Here is a 17,425-nt window from a genome sequence, read left to right on the forward strand (position 1 = left end):
AGAGGAAGGAAACAGTATATATCAATGAAAAATTCAGTTAAAACAGTATAAAACAGTACATATATGCAGTGAAACAGTGAAAAAGCTTTATAATAGTGCAAAATGTAGTAGAGTAACCGTATAGCACAATTATAAGCATTACAGAAGTGCAATTCAATTAAACAAGTGTATGAAATAACTTATCCTGCTCATGAAATCTTAAGGAATTTTGGCTTAGTTTCTGGAATGAATTACCATCCACAGCCTGATAAATAGAAGCACAACCTTTTCCAGACACAGGGTTTGTATACCAGTAAGGATGGAAGAGTTAGAAGATCAAATTACTACTTAGACCTATTAGCCCCGGCTTTTACCCAATTCCCTGTACTACAGAAGATCAGGAAACCCTGTTACTCTCAAAAATAATGAAGACAAACTATCAGCAGAAAATGGCTTCCAGAAACACAAGAAACTCAACAGACAAAACTACCAGTCCTAGACTACAGCAGGCCTCTATCTAGATTATGCCACCTGAGCAGAACACAGAAACCTCACTTTAAATGCACAGAAGGTACACTCACAAAAAGAAAAATACAAGTCTCTGTATAAAAAATCAGTTTACAATTTAGTAATTAAATAAAAATTCAATTATAGTAATGCACACTATTACAACTACTAGTTGTAGCCACTAAATGAAAGTTTTAAACAGATCAAGGAGCAAGCAGACTCAAGGGAATGTTTTTAACTGCAAACAGACTAGACTAGAACACAGAAACCTCAAAAAATCAAAAATGCACAGAAAAGCATGGACAGATCACAAACAGAAAGTACAACTCTCAGTATGAAAAAGTAGTTTACAGTTAAGTAATTCAGTAAACATGCAATTAGGGTAATGAAACAGTATCTAGCAATGAAAAATACAGTTAAAACCATATAAAACAGTACATAAATCCAGTGAAACAGTAAAAAAGATTTATAACAGTGCAAAATGTAGTAGATTAACTGTATAGCACAATTATAAGCATTACAGAAGTGCAATTCAATGAAATAAGTGTAAGAAATAACTTATCCTGCTCTTGGGATCTTAAGGAGTTTCTGCTTAGTTTCAGTAATGAATTACCATCCACAGCCTGGTAAATACAAGCTAAATCTTGATGCTAAATCATTTCCCATTTTATTTTCTTGGGTAGTTAAAAACTCAGTTATCTGAACAAAATGGACTATATAGCACTTTGAAATTACCATGGGCATAAATGATTGATTTGTCCTTAGCGACAACTTCGCTAGGATTCAGAAAATAATCCCTGCCTGTGAGTAAATTGCAGCAGCCAAAAATTGCAGTTTACATGAATGTAGGAGATGCAGTTCAGAGACATGTTTAACCTCAATGCGAATGACTTCATCAACAGCTAATCTGCATGTCTATAAATCAAGTATAATCGCTACCACTGCTTTACAGCACTTTTTGGCAGTAATCACCATTGGTGGCCCATGCATCATGTTGGCACAGGCACCCTCTCATTCATTCTCTCATACACGTGCAGACATTCTTAAACACAAACAAACACACACACACACACACACACACACACACACACACACACACACACACACACACACACACACACACACTTACATCTCTCAGTCATCACTGATTTTATAAAACCTCCCTGATTTTGCTTCTAATATTTGCCCTGTCCCACAGAAAAATTTTACTTCTGTAATAAATCACAGAAAGTTATAGTCAGTCAAAGTCAATAATACCTCACATTTTCATCCTATTTTTGTTTAGAAAAAGCATGTTAATGTAAACACTTTTGTTCTATTAACTTTTTTAAGTGACTTAGTGTAATATTTAAAATCTGCCCGTGTTGTTAGCAAGTCTCAAGTGAGTGACAACTCCTCCTACACATTCACACACACACACACACACACACACACACACACACACACACACACACACACACACACACACACACAGCTACCCAAGACCACTCATACCAATGCAGATATGCACATAGACAAATACACCTCCTCACACCCCACCACCACTACTTCAATACTAAGCAAATAGTACTGATAAAACAAAACCAACCAGCTCCACGAAAGTTGAACCTTTTATTTGAAGCCAAACAACATAAAGTAAATACACTTAGCGCTTTCACCCAATCACAATTTTGGGTGCCTTGTCAAGTAACTTCATATAATAACATTTTAAACCCCACCATCGGCATAAACCAATCAGAAAAGCCAACTGATAAAATATGCAAATTCATGAATCAAATAAATAAACATTAAAAATGCTTTAAAAATTCTATAAAACCCTAAAGATATAAGTTGCAAAAAATACTATAAATACATTTCTATTTATACATATAAAAGTATTTACAATGAAATCAAATACAATGTGAATGAATGTATTATATATATCTATATCTATATATATATCTATCTATCTATATATATATATATATATATATATATATATATATATATATATACATATATATATAATGTTAGCAAATGAGGGGACTGATACTGAATCACAGATTTCCTCTCAGTGTTAGCTTGCACCCAACCGTGTAGGTGCAGCAACACCACTGTATAAGTCTAAGAGGTGGATGTAAGTTTATTGGAGCTGTGTGGCCTGTGTTTGCCCTTAGCTAAGCAAAGCTAAGGAAGGGGGTATGTCTGAGGCTGCCTAGCAGTATTTAAATTGCCTAAACGGGTGTGCGCACCATGCACCAGGTTTTAAACAAACTAAACAAAAAAAAAAAAACAGGAAATAGCAGCTCTGTTCACATTTGAGCACTGGGTATGCGTGGCATGCCTCGGAGCTTAAACGGGAAGGCAATGGGTAGGGAAAACAGCAGTAGGTAGGCAATCAAGGATAACTAGCATAGCTGGCAGGTGAAATGTATCATAATCAGCCAATTACACAGGCAACAGCCAAGCACACTACTATAAAGTATGCAAACACCTTTCAGTCTGTTTTTTCCCACAAACTCTACACCACCGGTGTACACAGATGGGGAAAGTTTTCCTGAAAAAACTAACAAAATGTTAGGGGCTGCCATCACTCTCCTACATCAGTATGTGTAAGAGGCTGAGGGTGATGAGGATGGGAATGCTGATGACCATCACAGAGTGAGGAGGAGAAGAGTGTACAGACCCAGGGTAACCTACCAGAGACTACATGAGCTGGAGATAGTGGAGCACTATATAGTGGACAGGGACATTCTACAGCAAATTGTTGAGCTGTGCCGGCCCCGCCTCACACAGAACCAACAGAGGGGAACCCATCCCAGTGGATACCAAGGTATGTGTAGGCTTAAGAATACTAGCCACAGGTAACTTCCAAAGGGCCACTGGGAAAATCATGGGGATCTCACAGGCATGAGCATCCAGGGTACTCCACCATTTTCTGGATGCCATGTCAACACATGCCGGTGAGCACATATATTTCCTCAACACCCATGAGGCGTTGACCAGCAATATGCGTCTCTTCCACCAAATAGCAGAATACCCTCAGGTAGTGGGTGCTATAGACTGCACGCACATACACATCAAAGCACCACCTGGTGAGCGGGGTAGGGTCTACATAAACCATAAGGGCTTACCCTCCCATCAACTCCCAGGTCATGTGCAATGCCCAGGGTATTATCTTGAATGTGTGTGCTGGCAGCTCTGGAAGCTATCAAGATTCCTACATTAGGCATATGACACAGCTGTACCAGTCATTTGCCAGTGGGGACATCCCTTATGGCCACCTAGTGGGGGGTGCTGGCTACACACTGGAGCCATAGCTGATAACACCCCTCCGAAATGCACACACACCTGAACAAGAACTCTATATTGAGGCACATGCACAAACCAGAATCATAATGGAGGGTATGTTTGGGATGCTCAAGTCATGGTTCCGCTGCAAGGACATATCCAGTGGAGCCTTGCAGTACTCTCCAGCTACATGTACACAAATGTTCATACTATGTACCATGTTACATAATATGATCCTGCAGAAACAGCTGCAGCATGAACAGCACAGGGCAAGGCCACATAGCCCCCCTACCATTGCCAAGGCCATCACAGGCACAGAGTGACTCAGATGACATATACATATATAAATACAATTTTCCTGCAGTTGAATGACTGCACTGCATGATATGTTTGAGAAAACATCAGACTTATCTACTGCTCAGATGGCTTAGTGGTAAATTCCTGTGGTTATGGTATGCAGGGTCCTAGGTTCAGGACTTGCAAGGGGTGATTATTTTGTTGCTGGGCAGAACAAGGGCTGTTGCACACAGAGAGAGTAAGGCACTTTTAAGCAGTTGTAAGTGGGTTTGCACAGGTTTGTGCGGTGGTAAGCAGTGCTAACTTCAGGTTAAATATGTTTACAGACAGCTAACCTTAAAAGTGCTTCATCTGTGTAGGCATTGCTTAGTGCCACACAGACAACCTTAACCTGCTTACTACTGCTTAAAAGAGCCTACTCCTGCTTACCCCATGCTAATTTCTTTAAAAAAACATAGAAAAAAGGAGTGATAGGAAAGTGGTGAATGGGAACCAAAGGCAGTGGAATCATAATTCTGTAGAGTCATTCTTGGAAGTTGAGGAATCATAATTCTACAATAGGCAATCCTGGAGGTAATGGAAGCACACACAGACACACACAGACACACAGACACACACAGACACACAAACAGACACACACACACACATAGACACACACACACGCACACACACACACACACACACACACACACACACACACACACACACACACACACACACACACACACACACACGTGATCTTGCTCAAGATATGAAAGACTGACTGCACTGTTCCTCTGTACAGTGCAATCTCCCTCCCTGAATATGATGTGATCTCTCTCCCTCTCATCAAACGTTGAATAGGACTGTGCTTCTCTGTTTTGAGCTCTAGGGTCTCACTCATTAGCTCAAATGCTCAGAGAAGCATGTTAGACTGTAGACTGGAGTTGGTGCATGTAGTACGAGTAATCAGTGTTGGAAGTGAGGCAGACTTGAGTGCACACAAAGTGGGGGAAGTCGCCAATAAGGATTTCTGTTTTTTTTTTTCTTTTTTTTTAATTGGACCAGGCTGAGTCCTCCAGCCAGCAGTAAGATATAGTCATCTGCCTAGGTTGTCTTGTACTGAATTTGGCCCTGAATAAATGGAATTATTTTTGTTTACTTTAATCTCCTGACTGTGTGCATTTTTGTGTGTGTGTATGTGTGTGTGTGTGTGTGTGTGTGTGTGTGTGTGTGTGTGTGTGTGTGTGTGTGTGTGTGTGTGTGTGTGTGTGTGTGCACACATTTGTGCATAGGTATCTGCATGTGTGTTGTGTAATTGTAGTTGGCTGCCTTTGCCAATGCAAATCATGAACCATCATTGGTCTCTCACTTTGTGTTAGAAGAGTGTGATTCATAGATATACCAATGAGCCGATAAAGAAAACTTTCTCATTGTAACCATACCTATCGCTTAATTGCATCTCCTCACTGTCCGACAAAATTGATCAACCCAGGTTGAACAATCTTGTCGAAAAGTGTACAGATATTGAACGCACTTAAAGTCTATTAAATTACAGTTGAAATAACTTTTTTCATGAAGAGGGTTTCTGTTTCTATGTGTTTCAGCTGCTGGTCATTTTTTCGTTGATTTCTTGGTTTGTGTTAGTAACGAAATGGATCCAGGAAGCCCTCTAATGCATAATGGAAATTCCCAGGAGAGTGAAGGGAATTTAACAGCTCTAATAGAGCTCTTAACCCAAAAGGTAGATCGTTTGTCCCAGCAAGTTGGTGCTGCAGCTTGCATTCAATGGGAACTACAGGACGGAGACAACAACACTCAAGGGAGTGTAATGAACACTCAAAGAGGGCAGAGCAGTGGAATCGGATGTGTGTCAAATCGATCTGGAGGAAGTAATGGTATCGGACAACACCCGGGGAATCGGAACCGGGTTGATGGTGACCAACAATCTACACAAATAGTGAACCAAGGAACCAGAATTGTTCAGGCTGAAAGGACTATTACTCCAGCACCAACTTTGGATGTATGGGTGCATAGGGAGTTTCACTTTAACAACGGGGGAATGACTGCCAACCTGGTGAGCGAACAAGAGGTAAGCCACGACCTAGCAACTAAGCTTACTCTTTTCGACAATAAACTATTTAAAGTTCAGAAGCTGCAACTTGAAGTTGCATACTTCCGAGAATGTATGAAACTAAAAATAGTACCAAAAGGCTTAAGGCATTGGCAGTTCCCCGCAGGATTAGTGGAAGGATCGCCTTTCCATGCTGCTTTACTTACATTGTTTGACAGACATGGGCTAGAGTTGCTAGGCCTATTTTGTGAGCAATATCAAATTTTAATTGATTCTCTATTGACTGAAATTGATGAATTAGATGGTGCTATTAAAAATGATACTGATTATGGGATATATCAGTTTGAATATAAGAGATGATTTACAAGCATCGATGAGCATCTCAGCAGACTTAACCTCACTAAAAGTAAAAAAAATTACCAGAGACTTGAATGATTATAAGAACTGTAAAGCATACCCTAAGCCACCAGTGCATCCCAATATCACCCCTCTAATTATTGGGGGAGTGAGTGGGAGTGGAAGAGATACTATGGCTACACAGGGTGACTTGAGTAACCAAAACGAGTCTCATTGGGAAGATGACATGGCGTACAATGGACCAGTTAACAACACTGATGCTAGGAGGAGTGAAAGGATAGCGAATCAGAATAAGAACCCAGTTGTTAACAAACAATAATGGAGTAAATCCCAATGGTAACCATCAGGGCCAAAATTTTCCATCGGGAGCCTCCAACAGACGAGGGCAGAACAACAAAAGGAGGGGGGCCAGGAGAAAAAGGTGGTGAATGTGGCATCAAGGGCTGACCCTCTTTCGACTGGGAACCAGGACTGTAAAATTCTACTCAACAAGAGTGGTGACTTCAAGGTGTTTAATTACACCGATTATAACATCAGCACAGAGACTGTTGAATTGTTGTTCAAGGGATACACCTTTGTACCATCTTCCCACTTTGACCTAACTTGTACTCTGATTGACTTGAAATTGTTCACTAGGAAGCTCAATTTGTTATGTCTTATGGGCAAAGATTTAAATAGTAAATCTGAATTTTATGTACCCAGCGTTTTTAACCCCCCATTACACCCCACACTGGCCATCTTCGAGAGAGCAACAGAAATAGACCTGAGGAATTTGAAAAAACAAAAATCCAGGTATGGTTATAATAGCCATAATATTACCAAGGAAGAAAGAATTGATTTACAGTTCCTCAGGGAGGCTCCTATTCGTTTGATGAAGCCAGATAAGGGGGGTGGTATCACTATTATGTCCAGTGATGATTATACCACTAGAATGTACCATATTTTAGACAGTGATACTTATTCAAAAACAACTATTAATGAGATGAACATAGCCCACCATAGGGTCAAAAGCTTTATAGAGGAACTTTATATTGAGGCACATATAGATAGGGAAACCTATAGTTACATGCAGCAGTTAACACCTAGAATCCCAATGCTGTTTGGCATCCCTAAAATCCACAAAAATATCAATAATCCCCCCATGAGGCCTCTAGTGGATGGGAGGAACAGTATTACGTATACCTGTGCCAAGGTGTTGGACAGGATTCTACAAAAATACGTGAAAAAGGAAAGGCAAATCACAAAAGACTCATGGTCATTTCTAAGTTCTATCAATACTTTAGGGTTCCATCCCGATTGCCTATTAGTAACTATAGATGTGAAGGACCTCTATTATTCTATCCCCCACAACATAGCAATAGACTGGGTATCTGCAATGTTAAGGTTATTGGGAGCACCAAATGAAGAAAATCAACTGGTAGGAGAGTTAATTGATGTGGTCCTCTCATACAATTACTTGAAGTTTGACAAAGACCTATACCACCAGAGAATTGAGATAGCCATGGGCTCCCCATGTGGGTGGAGTGTAGCAAATCTAGTCATGGCATTTTGGGAGAGATCTATTTTGTTAAATGAAGGTTGTTTTAATTCTAAACTGCTTTTCTACACAAGGTTCCTAGATGACATTTTTGTAATGTTCAGTGGAACCGCAATGGAAATCACGGAATTCATGAGATTCCTTAATAATTCGACAGATTTCCTTTCTTTTACATTCAAATATAACAGTGATAGAATAGATTATCTGGATGTGGACCTCAGGAAAGATTACAACAAGAAAACATGGGAGTCTAAGATACACCGGAAGGAAACATATTCTAATTCCTTTCTACATTTTTCTAGCTGCCACCCGAAACATCAAAAGAAATCAGTGGTAAAAGGCCAGCTGGTGAGGGCGGCTAGAATGACAACCAATGATATGGAATTTTGGTAGAATGTGACACCTTACTACAGTTCTTTTTGAGAAGGGGATATCCTCATGACTTTCTACATGAGATCACGGAAGAGGTCAAACTCAAAAGAACTTTAAAAGTATATGTGCCTTTGTTGAACAACGAAAGTAGTAGTCAGAATCAGATAACAACTCAAGAATCTAGGGAAGCATATGATGTCAGTCTTTCCGCCAGTTTCTGTTGCACATTCAACTTAGACTCCCACCACATCTACAACATCATCTTAAAAAATTGGGATTTCTTGTCCAATGATGGTGAACTTCAGCCCAAATTACCGAACAAACCCAAGATAGTTTACAAAAGGGGCAGTAATTTAAAAGAACTTCTTGAGAGTAGTAGACAGCCTTACACAACCAAGAAGGGTATGTTCAAGTGCAATATGTGCAGGTACTGTAAGTTTATTGACGAAGGTTGTAATTTCGAAATAGGAGAATTAAGGTTTAAGACACACTTTAGGTTCAACTGTAACAGCAAACAAGTGGTGTACTTAGCAAAGTGCTGTCAATGTCCGGCCTTCTATATTGGGAAGACGGACAGAAGGTTGAACGAAAGGATTTATGAACATCTATATAGTATCAGGTGTAATAAACTGTCCAATGCCCTGGCAAGGCACAATAATGACAATCCAGGACATGAGTTCAAGTTTAGAGTCATAGATCAACAAGTTAGAGACGCAAGGGGAGGACATGACTCATTAAAACTCAAAAGAAAAGAACTACTCTGGCAATTGAGGGTTAATGCAAACCAGAAACCGGGTATTAATGAGATGAGTTCTATAATATGCATTTTGAGACTGAAAAATCTAGAGAGGTAGTCACCTGAAAACATTCAGGTGTTATACATTAACATACCAATACTTGATCTATTTCCAACCCATTTTGATAATCAGTGTACAGACAGTATATATAGTGTGGTCCCACCGACATTCACTTCAGTTTTGTACTCATTCAGTTGGACCACATTTTACTTCTGTACACATATATTTTGTATTGTCTGATAGTAGGAATATTCAGAGTCCTATGTTAGGTTTCTGTGATCAATACTAGGATAACAAGTATTTTTATATAAACCTTACAAGTTAAATACAACATATGTTGAACCGACAACACACATATATATATGTAATACCAACATTACACAATATTTACATTGTTGGTTTATTAATGTTTCCATAATTTAGTGGTATAATTTAGTTTATTAAGCCCTCACTATAAGTATATCACCCTCAAGAATGTGTGTCAAACATGTATATATTTGAACTAGTCCTTACTTTTGTAGCCAATGTTAGTTGTAAAGGCAGTGTGTTGCACAAGCAACTTGTGAATGCTTGTACAAAGTATAATAATTAGATAAATATCTTGGAATAACCTCGCACTCACTTGTTGTGTATTGTAGCATAGACACACAAACTGCAAGGATTCAAGTTAAAAATTTTAACAATGTGTAAAATAATGTGATTGTTGGGTCCTGTATTTTTAAACATCCTGTTGGTGTTAGAAGTTGAGTGTTTTTAATTTTTAATTCTTAATTTTTAATTTCTAATTCTTAACTTAGATATTTTAAAAGCAATTTTAAAAATACTTTGACTTTCAATGGATTCTTGTTTTTATAATAAGTTAATGGGAATCAGTAAATCAGCTTTAATTAGTTAAAGTATGTATTTATTCAATTAATGAATTAGTATAAAATAAAGCCTATTAGAGGGTTCCACTGTTTTGCTAACTTCTGATGAAGTCAGGTATTATCTTGTCGAAAAGTGTACAGATATTGAACGCACTTAAAGTCTATTAAATTACAGTTGAAATAACTTTTTTCATGAAGAGGGTTTCCGTTTCTATGTGTTTTAGCTGCTGGTCATTTTTTCGTTGATTTCTTCCTTTCAGAGCTTGCTACACACCAATCCCTGGATCTGGCTTATGGTGATGGTATCCTGTCTGTGCTTGCTCCCAAGGGGAGACGAGCCCCATCCCTTGAGGCAGTTCCACCCGAAGGTGGTGCAGGACCAGCAGATGAGGAAATCCCTGGGTGGGTACCAGATGTGCTGGGGCCCGGTGACCCAGCTAGATGAGGTGGGAGAGGTAGGTCTGCTGGGACCTGCCTTCCCAAACATGCTATGGTGTGGCAGTTTTAGAACATATGTGAGTTAGTAATAGTCAACGCATTCCATGATTAGTTATAACAGCATGTATAGATATTCCCATTAACCCAAAACAACAGATTTGTAACAGTTGCATAGCAAAAAGAATACATGCATATATGGAACCACAGTGGCCATTACAACAGCATGCAGGTTGCATTGATAGCAACAGGCCACCAATGATAGTATTTCAACATGGAACATTAATAGAAACACATTTCAATATTTGTTGAACAATAGGACATATGTCCCAACAGAAGTTTGGTGTAAAACATACCCATTGATTTGTGTGTGTTAGATTATTGTTGCAGATATGGTGGTGGGGGGAGATGTCAGTTAACAACTTGTATATCCTTGCATGACTCACAACCTTAATGATCACTGGTCTAATCATTACTCTACAGGTATTATTACAATACCCTATGGCCTTGGTTTGGGCAATGGTATGTTTGTACACAGTGTATACTTCAACCATCTTATAGCTGCATTCTACTTCTCTTACCTGGTAGACCTGTAGGGGGAATGTTTGTTAACACTACCTGACTGTTTCTACACATATTCCCAGCTCCCTTGTTAAAATTATTATGCACACAGCTTACTACCACTCCCAGGATTCGAAACATAGTTGTGTCTGCTAAAAACACAACAGTTTGTGCTTCATCAAAGTGAGATATTTAGAAACTGCTGTTGCTTCCTTCAGTGTTTTCTGTCTAAGTCTCTCTTGGTTGTACAATCTGACCTTGTAATTACAACATTCTTATATAGACATTCCTAGACATATTTTTTTATGTAGCACAGTGTGAGAAACAGTGATTGACACAACAGTACTATTCAGATATCAGATCTTGGTGAATGCCACATGTGAGGCCATACAATACCAGAGTAAACACAATCAGTCCAGGATTTAAAACTTTATTTCCAGGCAGTTACACGTTTATTTAAATATGACCTATATGGGACTATTACTGTCATATTGTCTGGTTTATTCAGTAGAAACCATAAACATTTTTTTATACTGCCATGTGACATTTTACTCCTTTATATTTATTTGGTATGACTACTACAAGCAGGATTGTTACTCACCAGCCTCGTGACACAGCCTTTACAACCTTCTGGCATGGGCTTCCTGGTTCACAGCCTGCTGAACTGCAGCTGTAATGAAAATAGATAAACATTTATGCATGCCTAACTATCACATACACAGGCTGGACTTTGGTAAACAGTTATTGCTATGCATACTTACCCACTGCTGGGACATCTCCTCTCTGTCTTGCTTCTTGGACCCACTGTTCCAAGAGCTCCCTCTTCCTCTGTTTCAAGATGGCATAGTGGGGCTGGACCTGATCACCAGTCTGAGGGATACCAATGGCACTGGTGAGATCATGGGCGAGACTTTCTCAGGCTTCCACTTTATATTGGGAGCACTGGTACTGGTCCTGCAGCAGTCTCGTGTCGTGTTTTTTTTACCAGGAGTCCTACCATGAACTTGGACTCCTGTATGTCCCAGCACTGCACCTGAAAGCACATGCCCTCTCCAACACCTGCCATACTGCCTACAGTGGAGAGCTACAACCAGTTATGAGCTGTATTCCTGCCTGCTGGGTTTAAATACAGCCTGTTTCCCAGCCTTTGCCATGACTGGACAGTTTTGAAAATGCTGAGCTAAGCTAAGCTATAGGAAAACCTGCTTAGCTAAGGTTGGCAGTGCTTAAAGGGGCAGGTTCAGCATAGCTTACCAATGGGCAAATCCACTTAGTTGGGCTATTCATTGCTTAGTATTCATGGGTTCCTATTAGATTGTTGAAACTCTATTTACGTGAATACAAAATCATCGACACGTATTGCATGAAATACGTAATCCTCGAACATGCAAAACCACCAAATTTGAAACATTGAAGTGTTTTGGTTGGCCCGTCTGTGGTATAGCTCAGTAAGGTAAGTGTGAGATAGTTACGGACCTTAGGATTAGGGTGCAGGTTAAGGTAAGTGTATAGATAGATAATGTGTGTGTAAGATTTAGTCTAGTGTTAGAAGTAGGGTTTTGTTAAATGTATTTATCTGTATTATTTATTTTGTTTGGGTATATCTCCTTAGGGGAAGTGTGCAGTAGTTACGGACCTTAGGGTTAGGGAGGGGTTAAGGATAGTGCATAGATAGTGTATGTGGGGTTTAGTGTAGGGTTAGAAGAGTTTTGGTGCTTTACTTTAGGATTAAGAGTAGGGTTTGGTTAGTGTATGTATGTGGTTTATTTATTTTGTTTGAGTAGGTAGTATGTAGCGGGTGGTGGGGTTGGCTGAGTATGAACGTTCGATATTTTAAACTTTGCGGTTTAGTGCATTCGGTATTTTCACAGTTCGAGTAATACGTGCCACTGTTTTGGTATTTGATGTAATGGATTTTCATTGATTTAATATAGACTCAGTATTCATATGTACACAATGCTTACACCCGGTCAGCATAGCTGTGGAATGCTTAGCATTGCTTATGTTTTATTATATTGGTCTACCACCTGTATAGGATCGATTCATCATTCATTACATAATATAGATTTATTTACCTTCCCTGACATCCTCCAATGTGCTGTAATTAATTTATTCTTATGTGACTATACTGTATGGGGCACTTGTGTTTATATGGGGGTTTCACTACTTTATTACACTGACACCTCACATCTGGGCCTAATACATTACTCTGGTTAAGAAAAATAAGTTACTTCTTGCATAAATATACAAAAAATTAAAACTGTAATGTTTACACATACAAAATGGAAATAGCTTTGGTGAAGCTCAGTTCATCAATGACTACATGCAAGGCGTATGCTCTAACAGCTACACTATTGGACTTGTGCTTATGCTGGATGTCTATTGCTTTTTAACTTATCCTGCCATTTCAGCTGTGTTAAACATAGCTAAGCAATGGGCACACCCACTCAGCTATGCTTAAACATTATTGCATATATGAAAAAATAATAATTTATTTGTTGTGTTTTTTAATTTGTACCCTTCAGAATATCCATGCTAATGCTGAACCTGTTATTCTATCAATGTTCTGGCTTTGTAAGGACAATTGTCCCTTATGGCTTTGTCCAGATTCCTTACCCTGATTGGTTTGGAGGTGTGTGCTATGTGCTTATGCTAAACCTGTTATTCTATTAACTTTATGGCTTGGTAGGGATGATTGTTCCTTATGTCTTTGTCCAGATTTCTTCCCCTGATGGTTTGGGGGTGTTATGAGTGTTCTTTCTCATTTTCAATTGCCGAACAGCAATTCTGGAGTGCAGGGGGCATGTTTATTGTGAGAGCTCTAGACACACCCCCTATACTCGTACACAGAACCATGTCCATTTAACAGCATGGCAGCATGCCTTCATACATATGCATGGCACTGCTGTGCTGCACAGGAAACGTCCCTGCTGTGCAAGAGTAAGATATTCCTGCATGGCTGCTTGCTGAATCCAGGGGAAGGGGAATTTTACACTTGTTTTCTGTTTTCTCTAAGTTTTTTTGATTTCAAAGTATATATATATATATATATATATATATATATATATATATATATATATATATATAGAGATATATAGATAGATATATAGATAGATATACAGTGTATATATATTTATTTAGGGTCTATATCAGCTTATCAAAACTGATAACATCGAACACTAGTTGATCGACCATAAAAGCTCGAACAACCAAAATAGCGAAGACACAGAAGAGTGATTTTTCCCAGGGGAAAAAAATTGCTGTTTCACAAAAAAAAAATAAATAAAAAATAAAAAAATAAAACACAACATAAAGTGGGGGGCTTTGCTCCCACACCCCCCATTGTGGGTGTCTGGCAGCAGCACGCCATGCATATTAATCATGGTGCACTACCGAGGGAGATCACAGTACATGGATATTGAATCCATTTAAGCAGTAGTGTAGAGGCTGTCTCGTAGTTGTGGATTGTCCAGGAAATTCCTGGACAGATGTTATGCACAGGATAAGAATCCTTGTAATGTACTCTGCTAGTATATAAATATGTTTGAAGTTTATTAACATTTTTTTATTATTTTTTTAATGCTCATTTGTGCGGTATGGCATGGTGTACAGCAGTGCCAAGCTGCGCTTACACAGACAGAGCTGTCACCTGCTGGATATCTAAAAATAGAAACCAAATGTAATTATTTATTTATTTATTTATTTATTTTTATATATAGTTTTAAGCCTGTTTGCATGGCGTATTGGCCAGTGGTGCCGAACTGTGCTTACACATACACAGCTAACACCTGCCAGACATCTAAAATAGAACCTGGATGTTACTAATTTATTGAAATTGTTTTTTTCAATAGCTGTTTGCATGGGGCAGCCTGGTGCTTAGCAATGCTAACAGGTAGCTTAGTAGTATATGTGAAGGTAAACTGGTTTTCTCACTATCCAAGTAGCTATATAGGTTGTGTCATAGCCTAAAGTGTAGTAGGTCCAGGGTTGGAGTCTTGAGTACTTATACCTTTTTAAATTTCTTGTGTGGAAATGTGTGAGGTGACCTAAAGGGTGGTTTAACACAAAAACAAAATTGTTACATTTGGAAAAGTTGAGCGGTGCTAAGCACAGCTTAAAATGGTCAATGGCTATTCTTTTTTGCATGTTGCTAAGCTTCGCTGAAACTTGGTTGTGAGAGTTTGCGCAATGCTCAGCTCCACTCCAGTGGTTTGTGCAATACTATAAGCAATGCAGTGCTTTTTTGAAAGTTACAGTATGACTTGCAAGGGGGGAGTAGCCTATATTAAGGCCAATAGGTGAGAATTCTACAGCATTCATTGGAGTCCACAGTAAACTGTTAATATGACTGGAGGTGTTGGTGAGGGAGTGAGCTTTTGCATGCAGATGTGGGGTGTACAGGAGTCCAGACTGTTTGTTGGACTCCTGCTCCAAAATTACAAATCTTAGTTGCTACATGGTGATTACCAGTGCTCAGAATGTAAAGCTGAAGCCTGGAATCGGTTGGCCAGGGATCTTACCAGTGCTACTGGTATCCCCCACACTGCTGAGCAGTATCATCACTACTATGATGACCTGAAGTGAAGGAAAAGGGGAACCTTGAGCACCTGGGTCCAGAAGGCTAGGGCTGGGCATACCCCACAGATATGCAAACATGTTTGCTACTACTTCACTAATACACAGGTTGAATCTATACAAAACTGGTATGCATAATGTTTGCTTCTCTTCCAACAGCTGCAGCTGAATGGGCTAGCAATGTCCAGTCTCACAGGTTGCCTTGCCAGGATAAGGCATGAGTGTGGTAAGTAAGGAAAATTTTGGATAAATGCTGTGCAATAAACAATAACAATAACAATAACAATAAACAATAAAGTTTGTGCTTTGATAAGTAATGTGTGCAAATAACTGTAGTAGGGCTTTATTCTTTTTAATTTCTCCAAGTCTTTTGGGTTTCTAATACACTGATGGGAATGGACCCCATTTCTAAGTCAAAGTACGATTAAAGTTCATGAAATTAGTATTGTTTCACTCTTTGATGTTAGCCAAAAGTGCTCTTCGCAGCACCCGCAATGTGCCCAGTAATGACTCCGTCTGCGGTCCGTACAGTGTTACATGAACTGGTAACATATCTAAATATGATTGTAAATTCTTTTTTATAAGACCAATTGTTCCTACTACTATTGGAACTGTCTGGGTATCTTTCTTCCACATGGCTCTCATTTCTGCCTGCAGATCAAGGTATTTTATGACTTTGTGTCTCTCTGTACGCAAGACACTGTAGTCACTAGGTGTGGTGATTTCAATGATCAATGCTACTTTTGTCTTCTTTTCTTGGACCACTATATCTGGTTTTCTAGCATCTATCTTTTGGACTGTTGGTATTGGGTGATCCTATGTGATGCAAACTTCATCATTTTCTATGATTCTCTGTGGCTCATGTTTCCAGTGTTTTTCAGCCACTTTGATACCAAAATGTTTGCACAATCTCCAGTGTAACAATGTCGCCACATTATTATGCCTTTCAGTATACAGTCCCTCTGCCATTAGAGAGTCGCAACCAGCAATAAGGTGTGTGACTGTTTCCAATTCGGTTCCACAAAACTTACATATGTCTGTTTCTCCCACATGTTCAATGGACTTAGTAAACCAACGTGTACGTAGCCCACTATCTTGGGCTGCCAATATTAACCTTTCATTTCTTGATGTAAATTCACCTCTCCTTAACCATTCCTCTGTTCATTCTTGATCAATATGAGGCTCTTCCAGAAGTTTTCTATACTTGCAACTATATTTATGTTTTTTTCCACATTTCTTGCCTTCTCACCTGGTCCTTCACCTTATATTCTTTCTTTTGTTTGTTAGCACATTCAGTTGCTGCCTGGTTTTTTCCACTTCTGGTTTGATTTTCATTCCTGTTTGACGTCGATATGCTTCTGCTAAATTAAGCAGCGATGTCATCTTAGATTTATTCTCCTCATGTTTCAAAACTTTCACCACATTTGGATCTTGTGAGGTCAGTAGATATGTGTGGAGTCCCACAATTGCAGATCTATGCATGTAATCAATTTCAAGGAGGCCCATCCCTCCTTCAGAGCGGGGAATATATAATCTTGGTATACACTGATTTTTATAAATCATTTGGTGAGCATGAAGCATCCTTCTTGTTTTGATATCCAATCTATCCAACACTTTTTGGGGCCAGTCAATCACTCCAAAACTATAAGTTAGGACAGGAGGAGCAAACTGATTTATAGCTTTGATCTTGTTCCTAGGTGTCAATGCTATTTTCAGGATTAATTTAAGTCTTCTAAAGTACTCCTTACTAAGATTTATTCACATCTGTTCATGTTTTATTGCTGATCCTTCATCAATTCCCAGGCATTTATACACACCT

This window comes from Protopterus annectens, chromosome 4.part1 (assembly GCF_019279795.1).
Source record: "Protopterus annectens isolate FY-2018-M chromosome 4.part1, PAN1.0, whole genome shotgun sequence".
In the NCBI taxonomy this organism is placed as follows: domain Eukaryota; kingdom Metazoa; phylum Chordata; order Ceratodontiformes; family Protopteridae; genus Protopterus; species Protopterus annectens.